The 17,390-nt window shown below is 42.0% G+C and overlaps 1 protein-coding gene across 4 annotated transcripts in view; it reads left to right on the top strand.

Moving 5' to 3' along the window:
* Positions 1 to 17,390, top strand: part of LOC122801775 (amyloid beta precursor protein) — a 3,200,820-nt gene that overhangs the window by 1,430,489 nt on the left and 1,752,941 nt on the right. The window lies entirely within an intron of this gene.

A 17,390-nucleotide genomic window follows, 5' to 3' on the forward strand; every position in this document is an offset into this window, starting at 1 on the left:
AAGGCACACACATGCACACACTCACACCTAGGGCCAATTTAGAGTGTCCAATCCACCTACTGCATGTCTTATTCACTATAGGGGAGTATAACTAAATAGTGGGCTGCTTAAGAAAACAACTCGGTCAAGTAAGCTAACTTTTCTTTATTAAATAGAAATAGGAATTCCTTGCATGTGCAGTATGCAGCGGCATGACCTCTGATTCCCTGAATGAGAAGGTTGACTTTTTTATAGAAATTAAATAATAAAGCAAAAGTATTAAAATTAATTTTATTTGGAAGGAGTGGCAGACATGCAGCCTAACATTATGAGGCTGCTAGTGGTTGGTGTTCTCTAAACTTAAAGTAATGGGTTTTTTGGGCTAATGCTTGCAATGTTTTTATAGTTACCTCTCAGACAGGACCTCTGACCTAGGTACCTTGAAGAGAAGATTGCTTCAGGTACCCAGTATTGTTCTCCGTTTTAATAAATGCCTGAAACCCATTTGACCATGTATGCTGGTGACTTGCTTTTGCTTGAATCAAGAAACTTGGGCTGTGTTGTTCAAAAAGATGAGTAGGCCAAGTTTAACAGAATTTGGAAATGGCACATGCATTAGTAAATTAGGAAGTAATGCAAACAGACGTTCTAGTGTGATCTCTCAAACCCTGCAAAGGTTAAAGTTGTCTCTGTATTCAATTACATGACCACCTCCCTAATTCACCCATCAGTTAGATCAACAGACATCTAGGTCTTTGGCTTGAGCATACCTTATCTTTTAAACATCATGTTGAAACTGGTGTTGACAAGATGCAAATGTAGTTAAAGTGATGTTCTTCATATTGATCACTGCTACAGTAACCTTAGTGATACAGGTTATATCCTGCCAAGGATATAACAGCTGCCCAGCTTCCAAAGCTTCAGGGCACCTTCCACATACCAAAACTGTCAAGCAGCTTGAACTGACCTGACTGAAAGCCAAGTTTGGGTACAAAGCCCTTTGAAACTTTACTGCTGCTGAAGAATATTTTTCTATGAGGCTTTTGAGGCTTGCTGATTGGCTTGAGCTTTCCTTAGCTGGGCAGGTAAGTTCCCTTTGGGGAAAAACCTTCCATTTTCTTATTTTTTACTGATGCTTTATTACTTTCCTCTTCAGGAAAGTTATTTTAAAGCTAGGAGTGTTGTGTTGTAACAAATTGTCTCAAAACTGTAATGTACTTTTATAAATGGTATACTTGTTTCTGTCACTTGAAAAGTAGTGCTATCAAACTGATCAATTATTTTATGTGAAGAAACTATGTTTATTTTAAGGTTGTGGGGCTGCTTTAGTATTTGGAAGTGCTTTTTACTGTGTTTTCTGTCAAAAAAAAACCTTCTGCAGACAGGTAGTTCTACTGTCATTTAAAAACCACCAAAATGAACTAACACACTATGGACTAGGGGATAGCCACATCCTTTGTGACTGTTGGGGTCCTCTCAATGGTCAAGGGAGAACCACTGTTGTCGGTCCTGCGAGAGGGAACAGGGAAGGATTCCCTGTTATGTCAGAATGTTGTGCCCATCCCTAGGGAGACAGCAGCTGACATTAGAAACATGGTTGGCCCCATTTATCCTGTCAAAATGAAACAGAAAACCAAGCATGTGTCTACTCCTATTGAAATTTCTTTAGATAGGAGTAGTTTACTGGGACTGTTAAGGGGTTTAATTCATCTCATTGATTCTCCTTGTATAGTAGCTTCTGGTAAAAGAAAGAGGGATGCCTCCTTTCCCGAAGAGATTCAAGTTTCTGAATCTGAACATGAATATGCAGGGACAGATTCAGGGTTTTGTCCTCAGATTTCTGATTTAGACTCTGAGAAGAACTCTTTCTGATTATCCCTGTGGGAGTTTCTCTTTCTCTGAGACGTTTACAAGACTGTCCCAGTGGTTTCAGTGGGAAAACCCTGATTTTTCTCAGTCCCTCAAAAAAATAATGTGAGTTGTTACGGAAGGATTTTCCTGAACCTAAACCCATTCCTCCAGTCCTGTCTGCCCTAGAGGTTGTGTGTCTTATTGTCTGCAATTTTTCTGATGGTCAGTCAGCTCTCCCTAAAAAGGCAGATAAAATGCTAAAGTTCTTCTGTTTTTTAAATTTTTATATACTATTCCCAAACCTGACCCAGCAGCAATAACCTTAGTTAATTCCATTCCTACTCTTTCTAATAAGGAATGGAAATTATTGATAGGTGTTAAGAAAGTGGATACTTCTGCAACTTTGAATTTCAAAATTTTAAATGGTCATACTCGTATGTTAAAGTTTATTCTGACATATTGTGAAACTATGAGGAATGTTTTATCTACAGTTTCTTCTTGTCAAGAAAAATCTGTTTTAAATAACTTAGTTTCTCCTATTGCACAGGTCACAACTCATTGTTTGCAGTGTGTGTGACTCTCTTGATGCTTCTTCCAGGTCTATGGCCACCGTATGGTTTTAAGATGGTTTGCTTGGCTGCATTCTCAAAAGCTTCCAGATAATGATAAAAATGAGATTTTGAATTATCCCTTGGATAGAAATTTATTGTTTCCCCTCTGGTGCAGAGGTGATCAAAAATGTAATAAAAGGGCAAGTTGATCTAGGGAATCTGTAAGATTTTCATCCCTTCTTTTCCAAATTGCCCAAGGGATTTTATTTTTCCTCATCCATTTTCAGCAAAAAAACAATAAACAGTGTCAACAGAATTCAGGTAAACAGACATTTATGAAGAAGTGCCAAGGAGGTTCCAAAAAGAAGTTTCAGATCTTTCAAAACCAAGGACACTTCAATAAGTCTTAATAACTGTTCAAGAGACCTTGTGAACCCCTTCACACCCTGGCCTTCTTTCTCTTCCATAAAGTCTGAATGTCCATTTCTCTGTTTTGGCAACATATCATTTCAGACAGCTAGGTTCTGAAAATCATTCATCAGGGTTACAGATGGCAGTGCGAGGAAATTCCTCCTTTCGAGAGGGGGGTCTTTCTCCATCCTGCAGGTTAGACTGTTTTCTTTCAACCTGTTCTTCACATGTTGTCCCAAGGAACGATAGAACCAATTCCTCCTTCCCAGATGGGGAAGGGGTTTTATTCAAGGATGTTAATAGTCCCAAAAAAAGAAAACACTTGAAGACCAGTTTTGGCTCTTTCTTTCCAAAATCTGTTTGTGATGGTGCCTAAATTGAAAATAATGTCACTTCACAATCTGTTGCCTCTTCTTTCCTCTTTCAAGTTTCCTGGAAACACTAAACTTAAAAGATATTTATCATCACATTCCTATTCGTCCAGTCTTCAGGCATTTCTTAGTTTTTTTTTTTGTGTCTGAATCACATTATCAGTTCTCTGCCTTACCTTTGGACTATGTATTGCATGAAGTCTTCACAAATTGTCTAGCTCCAGTTATAGCACATTGCAGGCTACTATGTATCCATTTTTTGTCTTTCATATTTAGATGACTTCCTTATCTTTGCAGAGTCTTTTTCAAAACGTCAGGAGTCTGTGTGTCTTGGTTAGAGATTTCTTAAACAAGCTTGGGATTCCAAGAGAACATTCAAAGGTCTTTCTTGCTCCCTCACACAGGATTGTTTTCCTGGGCTGTCAGCTAGACTCATCAATTCAAAGAGCTTTTTTCCCCACAGGAAAAAAACAGACATTTGTTTAGATCTATTTCAAAATTTTTATGTTCAAACTTATGTCACTATAAGGAAATACCTCAGGAGTTTGGGTCTCATGGCATCTATGATTCTCATGATACCCCTGGCAAGACTCCACATGAGAAAGGTACAGTGGTGTCGGAAATCTCTTTGCTCCCAGCATAAACACCCTTTGTCTTTTAAGATCTGAGTACTGGTGTTTTTCAGAAGAGAAATAATTTGGCGGAGACATTGGATATCCTTAAATCAGGGTCTCCTCTTCTCCCTCCTTGCTGCAAAGCCGTCAGTCACCATAGATGCTTCAGACTATGCTTGGGGAGCAGTTTCAGGAGAGATAAAAGTGCAGGATGTGTGGGACACCAAGGACAGATGCAAGCACACAGATATCATGGAGATGCTTTCTCTGATCAAGACATTGAATTCTCTGAACTACCTTTAGTCCCTGGGACCTCTTAAAGCAGTTACAGACAATACAACATTAATGTGGTACCTCAGCAAGCAGAGGGGAACCAGATTGTGCCCTGTTTGCAAACTAGCCATGTTAGCTTGGGATGTAGCTTCACAACACAGTTTCAGTCTCCAGGCATCCTACATTCTATCAGTGCTGCAAACTTGTAGGCAGAAAGACTGGGCTGGACAAGGGCAGATCCTCACAAATGGAAACTAGATCGGGGGGGGGGCTTCCAAGATCTGATCCATCTGTGGGGAGTTCCTCAATTAGTCCTTGCCTCCTTTGTGAACAATCAACTGGCAAAATTCTGTTCCAGGACTCCATGCATGCAAGCTTGGAAGACAGACACCTTTTCTTTTATTTGGACAGAAATGTTCCTGTATGCTATTCCACCCATTCCACTCATACTCAGGATACTTCTGAAGGTTCAGAAGAAATCCACTAAGATCATTGTGGTTACTCCCTTGTGGCCCAAGCAACTATGGTTCTTCCATTTTTTGGAAATGGGCCGGAGCAATTACCACAAGCTTCCTCACAGAATAGATCTGCTTACACAAGAACAGCAATGTTTGATACAGTCCAATATCAATCATCTTCAGTTGACTGCTTGGATGGTAGGGTCTTAATTCCTTTTAAGCATCTGTTTTCTGAAGATGTGCAGGAGGTACTAATGGAGGCAAAAAAAGGCTGCTCCTAGAAAATCCTACATCAGTAATTGGAAAGGGTTTTCTAGTTGGTGCCAGTAACATATCCATCGCCCATTCTGGGCTAGTTATTCTCTGGTTTTACAATATTTGTGTGAGTTACTACTCTGTGGCCTTTATTATTCCTCTATCAGGGTTCATTTATTAGCAATTTCAGCATGTCTGCCCATGGGTCTTCCGCTTTCAAGGCAGTCACATGTCAAAATATTTTTGAAAGGGGTTTTCCATAAAAGGTCTGTAAGTAAACTTGTGGCCGTCCATGGGATCTTAATTTTGTGCAAGAGAAACTAACCCTTGCTCCATTTGAACCAGCTAATCTGTCTGACTTGAGGTTCTTAACATGGAAACAGTTTTATAGATAGCTCTGACCTCTGCAAGAAGGTAAGTTGCAAGCTCTTATGGTAAGTCAACCCTACCTCATTTTCCACAAGGGCAGGGTTTCTTTGAGAACTAATCCTTCTTTTATGTCTAAACTGGTATCCAAATTTACTTTAACTCAAACTGTCCATCTTCCCGTTTTCTTTCTTGAACATAAAAATAAGGGAGAAATGATACTCCATACCTTGGATATCCACAAACAACTCTGGTACTGTCTTGACAGAACAAAATATTTCAGATCATTACTATACTCACCATGATAAATCTATCCCAGGCTGGGTCAAGGCCCGCACGACAAGGAGCTTGGCTTCTTCTATGGCTTTTTCGAAAGGGCTTGATTCTAAAAGTATTCTAGAAGCTGTTATTTGGTCCTCTGTACATACCTTTACAAAGCGCTATAAGCTGGATTCCTTTTCTAGGTCTAGATCATGCTTTGCTAGGGCCATTCTCCAGGAGCACCTGGACCCTTTTTCTTTCCACTTCAAAAATATAGTTAGCTATGGTAATCTGCCCATACAGCTAAGGCTACTGCATCAGTGATCAATATGAAGAACATAGTATAATTGTGTAAGCTGAACATACCGTAACAGTAGATGCTCGAATAATGACTGCGGAAGTAGCTGTTCCCTCCTTCCCCTTTGTCTTTTGGTGTGTATTTTTATGCCAGGCTGTGGACATTTATATTTTGTTATTCCTAGTCTTGTCAGGGCTCAGCCTCCTTCTCTGTCTGCTGGCAGGAAAGTTATGAAGGGCTTTGTGCCCAAACTTTTTTAGTCATCTCAGTTCAAGCTATTTGGCAGTTTAGGCATGCATGCCCTGAAGCTTTGGAAGCTGGCCAGCTGTTATATCTTTGGCAGGATATAACCATATAGCTAAGGCTACTGCAGCAATAATCATTCAAACATCTACTATTATGGTAATTTCATCTTAAACAACTGTGGTTCACTACACAGAACCTTTCACATTACATTTGACTCCATGAGGGAATTAACTTTCTTATCCTTTAGCACAAATAAACAGTCCTGGTGATAACTTTGAGTTCCTTCTGAGATATTCTAAAATACCTGTAGTCAGCAATGAATAAAATCTTTAGATTCATTTCCCTTTATGACCACTGTGAGCATCTCTGTCTCTCCAAAAAAAAAAATGCTAACTGGATACTGATTACAGCACGTTTCTTTACTCCTTCCCTGCCATACATTTATGCCACTGCATCATGACTACTGTTTCCCCCCTCAAATACTCAGGCTAACTACCGTGTCATGCACCTAGTCCCTCTTTAACCTCATCTAAGATGTTTTGGTAAACACATCAGTAAAGGAGTGCATTAAACATTTCTCTAGCTAACTGGAATGCGCTTCTTATACAGATTCAGAATGGGATGAGTAATTTAGCAGCAACTCACGTTTGGTTGTCGGTAATGCAGGATTTCCCAACAGCTGCTGTGGTTTGATCGTGAGAACAAGGGAACTGGAACCAGGCATTTTAAAGTCGGTATATAGGCTTTCACTTGAAAAAAGTTAAATTGGTAGGGGAAAAGAAGGCTGACAAGTTCAGTATTGAGTCATAACCTTCATCTTTGTGTGTCCGATGCCCTAGCAACAGCTGTAGGTTAGTGGGAACATAGTATTCTTTTAGCTTGCAAAAAACATTGCAATCAGCTTGAAGGCTGTACAGTTATAAACAGCAATGAAGTGTGAAGAAATATTTTCTGTCTCATATTTATCATTTTGTTTCTGTTATTGAAGCTTAGTTGGCATGATCTTTTCCTTCCACCATTTACTGTTTCATACTGTTTGCACTGTTTTCTTTATTATGTAACAGCCATATCTGTCTTGCTCTAAGCCTAAGTATGTGATGCAAGCTACAGTTGTTTGTGGAGTGGAGGTGACTATTTCAAGGAAGTGGGATCACTGATGTACTCCTTTAGAATAGTTATTTCAGAGAAAAACTGTAAGTAAACAGGCAGTGCATACAATTTCCCAATTGTAGTGGTCCCTGTTTCGTTTGGTAGGGTGCGTCACCCTACAGCTTCTGACATCAAAGATGGAAGTTGTTGCCTCCCATTTGGGGAATTGGTCGTATGTTTGACATACCCTGCAAGTTTCCCCATTCATTGATCTTCATGTTCAGATATTTCTTAGAAATGGATTTAAGTTTGTTATAATTAGTCTGTACTAGCGGTTTTTAGTTGCTTTACTGTTTCCTAGTTGGATAAACTGTTGCAAATTCATGTTTTATTTCCAGAAAATCAGTGTCGTTGATAAATAATCTGTAGTAAAGTTACCTAGCCTTTTGTTTTTTAAGTACATTAAAAAACAATTACCATGGCTTGTAGCTTGTAACTATAGTATGGTAACAAAACCTTACTTGCCACATAGACAAAGTCATAGGCCTAAAATTAATAAGGGTCTGGGCAGGAAGGACTGTATTTTTTCAGTGTATTAATAGTTACTGCTTTTTTTCCATTGGAGTATTACATAATTCAACAAGCATACATTACCAAGATGTGCATTCGTCATGCATAGTGCACTTGAATTATTGCACAGATGGCTGCCCAGATCCAAACCATTCAAGTGTTATAGAACAGAGTCTGTTTAGTACCCCTGCTTAAAATAGCAAAGCAATGTTTTTCAGTAGATTTTACTAGGAACCCTGTAGTATCTTCCTTCCTTCCCTTTCTTCATAAATTTAATTCATCAGCAAGTCTACCTGATAGTCTTTTTGCACCTGAGTAGACAGAGTCCACCATGGAACTTAAGGGCATCCTGAGGGGAGATGCTGGCAACTGCTTCTTCTGCTGGGGGGTGCATTCTTTTATGTCCTACCCTTTTTCCCCACCATGTTTAGTGGGTGTGGAAAAATTACTGAAATTACACGCATGCATGTGTGAAGGAGAGAAATAGTGAGCAAGTAAGAGACTAAAAGCACGAGTCATAAATTTTTAATCATGAATTCTGATCAAAGCCAGAAATAATGGGGTGATGAAGCCCTAAAATCATGGGCATTATTAAAATATAACCATAATTCACATGGAAAGTACATAAACAATTTTTCCATTACAATGGATTTTCTGAATGATAAGGAGTATTTAACTCTGTCTGGATTTAGCAACTGACTGTTATCCTCAGTGATTTGCCTGAAAGTCAAATGTTTTATGTACTTACATACATATAAATATTTCAAACACGGGCATTAATGCCCATCTAGCCTGCCAATATACTACAGCAGTTGTTCCCATATTAAGTGTCCAGCCAGGCTGTTTTTAAAAATATCTAAACTAGTGCTTGCTTTAAAATACTTTGGTAGTCTATTCCATGCATCAGGTACTCTCTGAGATAATCAATTAGTACACTTCTCATTCCTGTAGAATCTTCTACATAGGTAGTCTGATAATTCTCTGCTACTTTTTAATAACCCCAGACATTCCTAGAGATAGTTGTCTCTAAATGCCCTATGTACCCAAATAAGATCTCCTCTTAAATATCTATGAGACACTGTACAGATTCATATATTTTAGTCTTTCATTAAAACTTAAATGTTCATATCCATAGATGCCCTTGGTATATTTCTGCTGTACACTTTCCAGTTTAGTCGTGCTTGATTTCTTATAAAGTTTCCATAATGATATTCTATACTCAAGTTTGGGTGTAATGTAATTAACAAACATCGACTTCATCAGTTCCTAGACTTTATAAATATTTTTATGCAACCGGTATTTCTGTAACTGTCATTAACTAATTGGTTTATATGACTAAAAAAACTCAAAGCTGGATCTACCCATATACCCAGGTCTGTTAATGAATCTATAGTTTCAATCACTATGTGCTGTATCAATTTATGTCTCCCAAATCTCATATGTTTAATTTTAATGTATTTATCAGCATATTGTTCTCCTGTGCTCAAATGGTCTATTCAGTCAAGTTCTTTTGTAGACCTGCCCTATCTGTAACACGTAATCAGTTTACCCAGTTTCTGCATACAGACTGTGGAACACCTCAGAGGAAAAATATAGGTCTAAAAGATCCAATCTAAACAAGTAAGGGCCTAGGACAGAACCCTGTGGGACACCCTGACTTTAACCAAGAATTTCTCCTGCCCAATTGTAATGTGATGCTTGCCATGTCCTGTTTGTAAGCCAGGCAGCTATCCATCTTATCAAGAATAAATCAATACCTAGTTGTAATTTATTGATCATTATACAATGACCCCCCCCCATTAATATTCAAAAACGTGCATGCTGATTGGTCAGCTTGCACATTGTAAATCAGAGTTATAGTAATGGAAAAAGGTCCGATCGCCTGGACATTTATGTTCTTACATTTATGTTCACCAGGAAGAAACACCTCTGTAGTTACTGGATTGTACAGCCAGGTTAATTTGAAATCTTGTTTGTGATGGCTTTTTTTTACGGTGTAAGCAGTGTAATTAGGTATATTCTCTAGTATTTCTGTGATACCTTTAAGTCCTTCCAAACCATATTACTTAGTAATTTGGGGGGGGGTATAAAATAGCAGTTTAAATTGCAGATTTACTAAGAAGTTGAGTTGAAAAAGTAGGCTTTATTTTGCTGAATGAAGTTTAAGGCATTGCCTTTTAAATTTGTTTCCAGGCCAGTAAGTGGATTGCCATGTGATTGCTGCGAATGTGTATATATGTATATATATATATATATATATATATATATATATATATATATATATATATATATATATAGATATATATATGTGTGTGTGTGTGTGTGTGTGTATGTATATGTATATATATATATATATATATATATATATATGTGTGTGTGTGTATGAATAATTTAATGTGAAGTTGTTCAATCTTCGCCGTTCATTCATCACTGATTGGTTCGGAGCTGATCCTCGGCTCCGACATGGCCGACTAGCAAGCTCAAAGTTCTCCAGTAGCTCGAGACCCCACCCCTTATCCCACAGTGCACTGCTGGAATTACCCCAGATCTAGTTTGCCACGGCACGGATCTCTTGGTTTCCAGCTTGGCTCAAGACTTTATTGGGAGTTTTTCAACTTTGAGCAAGTTATATTTTTTCATTTTTATATATCCTTGTTCTATTCTTAGTAGCAGATATTACTAGCTAGTAGATAGTAGTTTTTCTGTGTTTATACCCCTTCCCTCAGTATTATCTATCTTGCCTTCACCCTTTTGGCTTTAGGATCCCTTCTTTAGTGATTAGTCAGTGTTCCCTTTTGGGACTATTGTTTCTGGATCTCTTATTACTGTTTGTAATTATTTAGTTGTCAGATCCCCTTTTGGGCTGTGTGTGTGTTTGTGTGGGTTACTTAGTTGAAAACAGCTCATAGTTAAATAGTGTGCTTGACTGTGTAATGTCTGAAGAAAAAGACAAACATCCAAAGTCTGGGTTTAAAAAATGCCCAGACTGCGGACAGAAAATGTCAGTCACAGATGCCCATGTGCAGTGTGTTTCCTGCTTGGGTGAGGTGCACCTGCAAGAGTTTTGCAGCATATGTTACTCCTTTTCCACAAGAGTATTAGCAGAAAGGAAGAGGAAATTGATTGATAGGGGTATCATCAAACAGCCCTTTTCTGAGACATTGGCTGACCAGGAGTCAGTCAATCATCTAAATCTTCTAAGTTTTCCACTGATTCTAGATCCAAAAAAGGAAACTGGTCAGAGAGTGTGGTGACTTCGGCTCCACTGCCTTCGGAGCCAACAGTCTGCTCTTTTCGTAACAGGGACAATGCTTTGGGAACCGGTTGCCGAAAAACCTCCATCCATATTGCTACAGTCAGCTCCATCTGCCCACTCTTCCAGGTCCTCTGTCAGCCTATCTGATCTGGATATAGATTGGCTGGTTCAGAAACTCTTAAAGGCACCAGGCCTAGTTAAATTGCTGTCGGCTCAGACACAACCGTCAGAGCCGAAGACCACTACCTTTGAATTGTCTGCGCCTCCTCCGAGCCATACTGGACCTTCGGAGCCAGAGGAGGCCGACCTGATGATTGTGGATCCCTTGGAGCAGACACCTGCTCCATTGTCATTGGCTCCATATGCTCTGACGTTCTCGGTGCCTACCAGGAACTCTAGGAGCCAACACTCTCCGGTCGGGTCCGGGGAGGATAGTTGCACCGACTTGTCGGTGCCGACACTTCCTCTCGGGGCCTCAGCTCGGGTGAGCTTAGCTCCTACCTCGGGCTTGGAGCTCATGGCTTTGGTGTGGGAGGAGATTGCGGCTCCATCGGAGCCATTGACTCCTTCTCATCGGAGCCAAGGTGCATTTGATGCCATGAGGCGAGTGTGGTCTCCCAAGACTTCCTCATCTCAAGGTCTGGCCTCTTCTTCCCTTATGTGCCTGTGTCTGTTTCTGTTTCCTCCGGTCATCCCAAGCGTAGAGACCCGGAGTCTCAGATAGCCCTACAGGGCACTCCCTGCTCTTCTGAGACCTCTCCAGAAGTTCCCCCTGAAGAGATTCCCAGGAAGAGATTATGCAAGAGGAGGCATTTGGACCCCCCACTCCAGGAGTCTATCACATCGGACACCGACCTGGATGAATCAGAAGGCTCCCCCAGATCCCCCTCTGAGGACATCTCCTTTGCAGAGATTTTTGAAATTTTTAGGCAGAGGGGTGACTGGTAGTCCAAGAGCCTTACTGAGGATGAGTCGGTTCCCCTGAAGGGGTTTGGGTGTCAACCTTCCACCTCTTTGGTATCTCTGCCCTACGATGAGCTTATGGATCTGGTCTCTCGTAGAGTGTGAGAGTCTCCAGAATCTATGGAACCTATTCCTAGGAGGCCTAATAAGTTTATTTCAGCCCCTGTGGATAAGTCCTTTTTGACCAAGGGAGTCCCTGTTGATACCATGGTGGTGGCGGCAGCCACCAAAAAGGAAATGTGTGAGACTGCCTCATCTATCCATCCACCTAACAGAGAATCAAGGATCATGGATAGATATGGGAAACGCATGTTCAGTTCAGCGACTTTCTCACTCAGATCACTGAACTACTTGACACATTTTACCAGACTGCAGAGAGATCTCTCCTTCAGGAGTTGGGAGATACTCTTCAGGGTGCTGTAGCTTCGAGTGTATCCGATAAGATTGCCACTCATCTCTCTACCCTCAATTAGATAGTCAACTCGTCCACGCGTCTCGTATCATACTCAGCTGATGGTTTGAATAGAGCCACAGGTACAGGAATCGCTCTTTGTAGGCATGCCTGGATGCGACTCTGTTCCTTTGCGGAACCCTTCAAGTCTTCTTTTACTAATACCCCATTTGACGGCTCATTTTTGTTTGGGCCAAAGGTGAAGGAGACTTTGACCAGGTGTGAGCAAGAAGGAAAGACTCTGTCTGCCGTCGGAGTCCGTTTTCCACCTCCATTTGACCCTTTCCCAAAGGTCAGAGGGGAGGAAAGATGTGGTTCCAGAAAGCCCAAGGAGCCTTTCAAGACACACGTGGAGAGCCCCCCTCCAGAAGCAGAGGAGGGGGTTTCAATGGAAGACGCCATCCTTGCGGCAGAGGGGGTCCGCAACACCAGGGTGACAGAGATCACTTCTCTGGTCAATCCTACCAGCTCTCCTGAAGGGAGTCCCAGCTCTGGAGGCAGTCGGGGGTCACTTATCATTGTACCCCAAAGCCTGGCTAAATATAAAAAACAACAGTTGGGTACAAAGTATCATTTCCAGAGTGTATTTCATACCGTTCTCCTCCCAGCCTCTTCCCATCAAAAAAAATCCCGGCCGTTCCACCCAGTCACATGGCACAAGCAGCAATATAGGTACGCCGATTGCTAGAAAAAAAGAGTCATCCAGCCAGTCCCAGCAGACCAGACAGGATTTGGAACTTACTCAAAGTTCTTTTTGGTTCCAAAGAAAACAGGGGACTGGAGACCCATTTTGGATCTCAGCAGACTCAAGCAATTTGTGAGAAAAGAGAAGTTCCGAATGGTCACGCTACAGTCCATACTCCCATTCATGGGGAAGGACAATTGGATGTGCTCGATCTATCTCAAGGATGCGTACTACCACATAAAGATGGCCAGACCATCCAGAAATCACCTGCATTTCCAGCTGGGAGCCAATCATTATCAATTCCGAGCTCTGCTCTTTGTTCTCACTACAGCCCCCAGAGTGTTCACCAAGTGCAGAGCAGTAGTCATGGCTCACCTGAGGCGTCTAGGATTCCAGGTGTTTCCGTATCTAGACAATTGGTTCCTTACCTCCACCACCAGCAGGGGTGGCTCGTGCTATTGGGCTGCAGGACTGCAGCACCCCTAGGTGTAAAAGAAAAAAGAAAAGAAAATAATAAAATAAAAATAAAAGTAAAACATATGCGAGTCCCGGAACATTGCACATGCACACTTGCTGCATTTCCCGATATCTGGACTGCTGGTGAACCAGTCTGAAGCATGCACACAGAATCCAGACTATCTCACCAGCAGCCGGATTAGGAAAACAGCATTCAGCAGCAAACCAGTTGCTGTATACTGGTGGCTAGAGAACTCAGGATATATGGTGGTGGGTAGAGAATACTGCAGGCTTGAACCCTGTACCTTGGGCCCAGGTGGCAAAAGCATGAATTTCCTACCCACCACATCTCATCATCTTCTTTCGGCTGTTCCCGTTAGGGGTCACCACAGCGGATCATCTGTTTCTATTTCTTCCCGTCCTCTGCATCATGCTCTTTCACACCAACCGCCTGATTATTCTCTCTCACCACATCCGTAAACCTTATCTTAGGCCTTCCTCTTTTCCTCTTACCTGGCAGCTCCATCCTTAGCATCCTTTTCCCAATATACCCAGCATCCCTCCTCAGCGCACGTCCAGACCAACGCAATCTCGCCTCTCTTGCTTTGTCTCCAAACTGTCCAACCTGAGCTGACCCTCTAACATACTGATTCCTAATCCTGTCCATCCTAGTCACACCCAGTGCAAATTTTAACATCTTTAACTCTGCCACATCCAGTTCTGACACCTGCCTTTTCATCAATGCTACCGTCTCCAATCCATATAACATAGCTGGTCTCACTACCCTCATGTAGACCTTCCCTTTCACTCTTACTGGTACCCATCTGTCACAAATCACTCCTGACACTCTTCTCCACCCATTCCACCCTGCCTGTACTCTCTTCTTCACCTCTCTTCCACACTCACCATTACTCTGCACTGTTGATCCCGAGTACTTAAACTCATCCACCTTTACCAACTCTACTCCCTGCATCCTCACCATTCCTCTACCCTCCCTCTCATTTACACACATATATTCTGTTTTAGCCCTGCTGACCTTCATTCCTGTCCTCTCTGAAGCATATCTCCACCTCTCCAGGGTCTCCTCAACCTGGTCCCTACTCTCACTACATATCACAATGTCATCTGCAAACGTCATACTCCACGGGGCCTCCTGTCTAATCTCATCTGTCAACCTGTCCATCACCACTGCAAATAAGAAAAGGCTCAGAGCTGATCCTTGATGTAATCCTACCTCCACCTTAAACGTATCTGTCACTCCCACCGCAGTCTCCTCACCAATGTCACACTACCCTTGTTACATATCCTGTACCACTCTTACATACTTCTCTGCCACTCCCAACTTCCTCATACAATACCACAACTCCTCTCTAGGCACCCTGTCATATGCTTTCTCTAAGTCCACAAAGACACAATGGAACTCCTTCTGACCTTCTCTGTATTTCTCCAACACCACTCTCAAAGCAAATATTGCATCTGTAGTGCTCTTTCCTGGCATGAAACCATACTGCTGATCACTAATCATCACATCCCTTCTTAACCTAGCTTCCACTACTCTTTCCCATAACTTCAAGCTGTGACTGATCAGTTTTATCCCTCTGTAGTTACTGCAGCTCTGCACATCACCCTTATTCTTAAAAATAGGTACCAAAACACTTTTTCTCCACTCCCCAGGCATCATCTGACTTTCCAAAATTTCATTAAACAATCTGGTTAAACATTCCACTGCCATTTCTCCTAAGCACCTCCATGCTTCCACTGGTATGTCATCTGGGCCAACAGCCTTTCCATTCTTCATCCTCTTCATAGCTGTCCTTACTTCCTCCTTACTAATCTGCTTCACTTCCTGATTCACTATTCCCACATCATCCAACCTTCTCTCTCTCTCATTCTCTTCATTTATCAGCCCTTCAGAGTACTCTTTCCATCTACTCAACGCACTCTCCTCACTTGGGAGTATGTTTCCTTCACTGTCCTTTATCACCCTTACGTGCTGCACATCTTTCCCAGCTCTGTCCCTCTGTCTAGCCAATTGGTACAGGTCCTTTTCTCCCTCTTTAGTGTCCAATCTCTCATACAACTCTCTGTATGCCTTATACTTAGCCTTTGCCACCTCTCTCTTTGCCATGCGCCTCATCTCCTTATACTCACATCTACTTTCTTCATCTCCTTGACAATCCCACTTCTTTGCCAGCCTCTTCCTCTGTATACTCTCCTGTACTTCCTCATTCCACTACCATGTCTCCACCACCATGTCTCCTTGTCCTCCTTTCTCTGTCCAGATGTCACACCAAGCACCTTTCTAGCAGTCTCCCTTACTAGCTCTGCTGTAGTTACCCAGCTATTCGGTAACTCTTCATTGCCTCCAGTGCCTGTCTTAACTCTTGCCTGAACTCCACCTCACAATCACCCTTTTTTAACTTCCACCATTTAATCCTTGGCACTGCTTTCACACTCCTCCTCCGCTTCTTGATCACCAACATCATCCTACAAACCACCATTCTATGCTGCTTAACTACACTTTCCCCAGTCACCACTTTACAGTCTCCAATCTCCTTCAGACCGGCCCTCCTACATAGGATATAATCCACCTGTGTGCATCTTCCACCACTCTTGTACGTCACCCTATGCTCCTCCCTCTTCTTAAAATACGTATTCACCACAGCCATGTCCATCCACAATCATCTGACCTTCTGCATTCCTCTCCTTAACACCATACCTACCCATCACTTCCTCATCCCCTCTGTTCACTTAACCAACATGCCCATTGAAGTCTGCTCCAATCAGTAGTCTCTCACCCTTGGGTACACTCACCACCACTTCATCCAACTCACTCTAAAATTTTTCTTTCTCATCCATCGCACACCCAACTTGTGGAGCATACGCACTAACAACATTCATCATTACACCATCAATTTCAAGCTTCATAAATATTACTCTATCATACACTCTCTTCACCTCCAAAACACTCTTGGCATACTGTTCCGTTAGGATAACCCCTACCCCATTTCTTCTGCCATCCACACCATGATAGACCAATTTGAACACGCCTCCTATACACTTGGTTTTACTTCCTTCCATCTGTTCTCTTGCACGCACATTATATCAACCTTCCTTCTCTCCATCATATCAGCTAGCTCTCTCCCTATACCAGTCATATTGCCAACATTCAAAGTTCCTACCCTCAGTACTACACTCCTAACATTCCTCCTCTCTTCCTGCCTACGGGCATGCCTTCCCCCTCCTCTTCTTCGGCCAACAGTAGCCCAATTTCCGCCAGCACCCTGTTGGCTAACAGTACTGGTGGCGGTCGTTGTTGACCCGGGCCTCGACCGATCCAGTATGTAAATATGAAATGTTCTCTGCATCAGTAATTTGGCAGAGGTTTTACGCCGGATGCCCTTCCTGACGCAACCCTCCCCATTTATCCTTGGGCTTGGGGCCGGCACAAAGAAATGCATTGGCTTGTGCATCCCCAGTGGCTGGGTTAATTTCCTACCCACCACAATTTGTAAAAAAAATTGTAGAGTTTTACCTCATACTTGTTCTGTTCTGTTCCTCATAAAATCTGTGGTTTCTGTATGTTTGTTTCTTTCCACAGTCACTAGTGCAGTGGTAGCATTGCTGCCTGACAGCTACAGGTTCTCTGGTTTGATTCTTAGCTGGGGTGCCTTCTTTGTGGAGTCTGCATGTCCTCCCTGTGTTTGTGTGGGCACCCCTCTGGGTGCTCTACTGTCCTCCCATCTTACAAAGGCATGTGTCTGGAGTGTTTCTCCCTGGGCCTCTGCTGAAAATTAGCTTTTGTTCCAAGTCAGACTTTCCTGGGTAACAAATGTTAAATAAATAAAAGTGACAAGCATTTGAATTTCAGACTTCATATTCTTCAGAAAGTACATGGTATAACACAAAACCTTTTATTCTAGCAATTTTCTAAGTTTATAAGATGGATATTTGAAATGTGTCCCTATTTTTGTGACTGTATTCCC

The sequence above is a fragment of the Protopterus annectens genome, chromosome 5.part0 (genome assembly GCF_019279795.1).
Source record: "Protopterus annectens isolate FY-2018-M chromosome 5.part0, PAN1.0, whole genome shotgun sequence".
Classification (NCBI taxonomy): Eukaryota; Metazoa; Chordata; order Ceratodontiformes; family Protopteridae; genus Protopterus; species Protopterus annectens.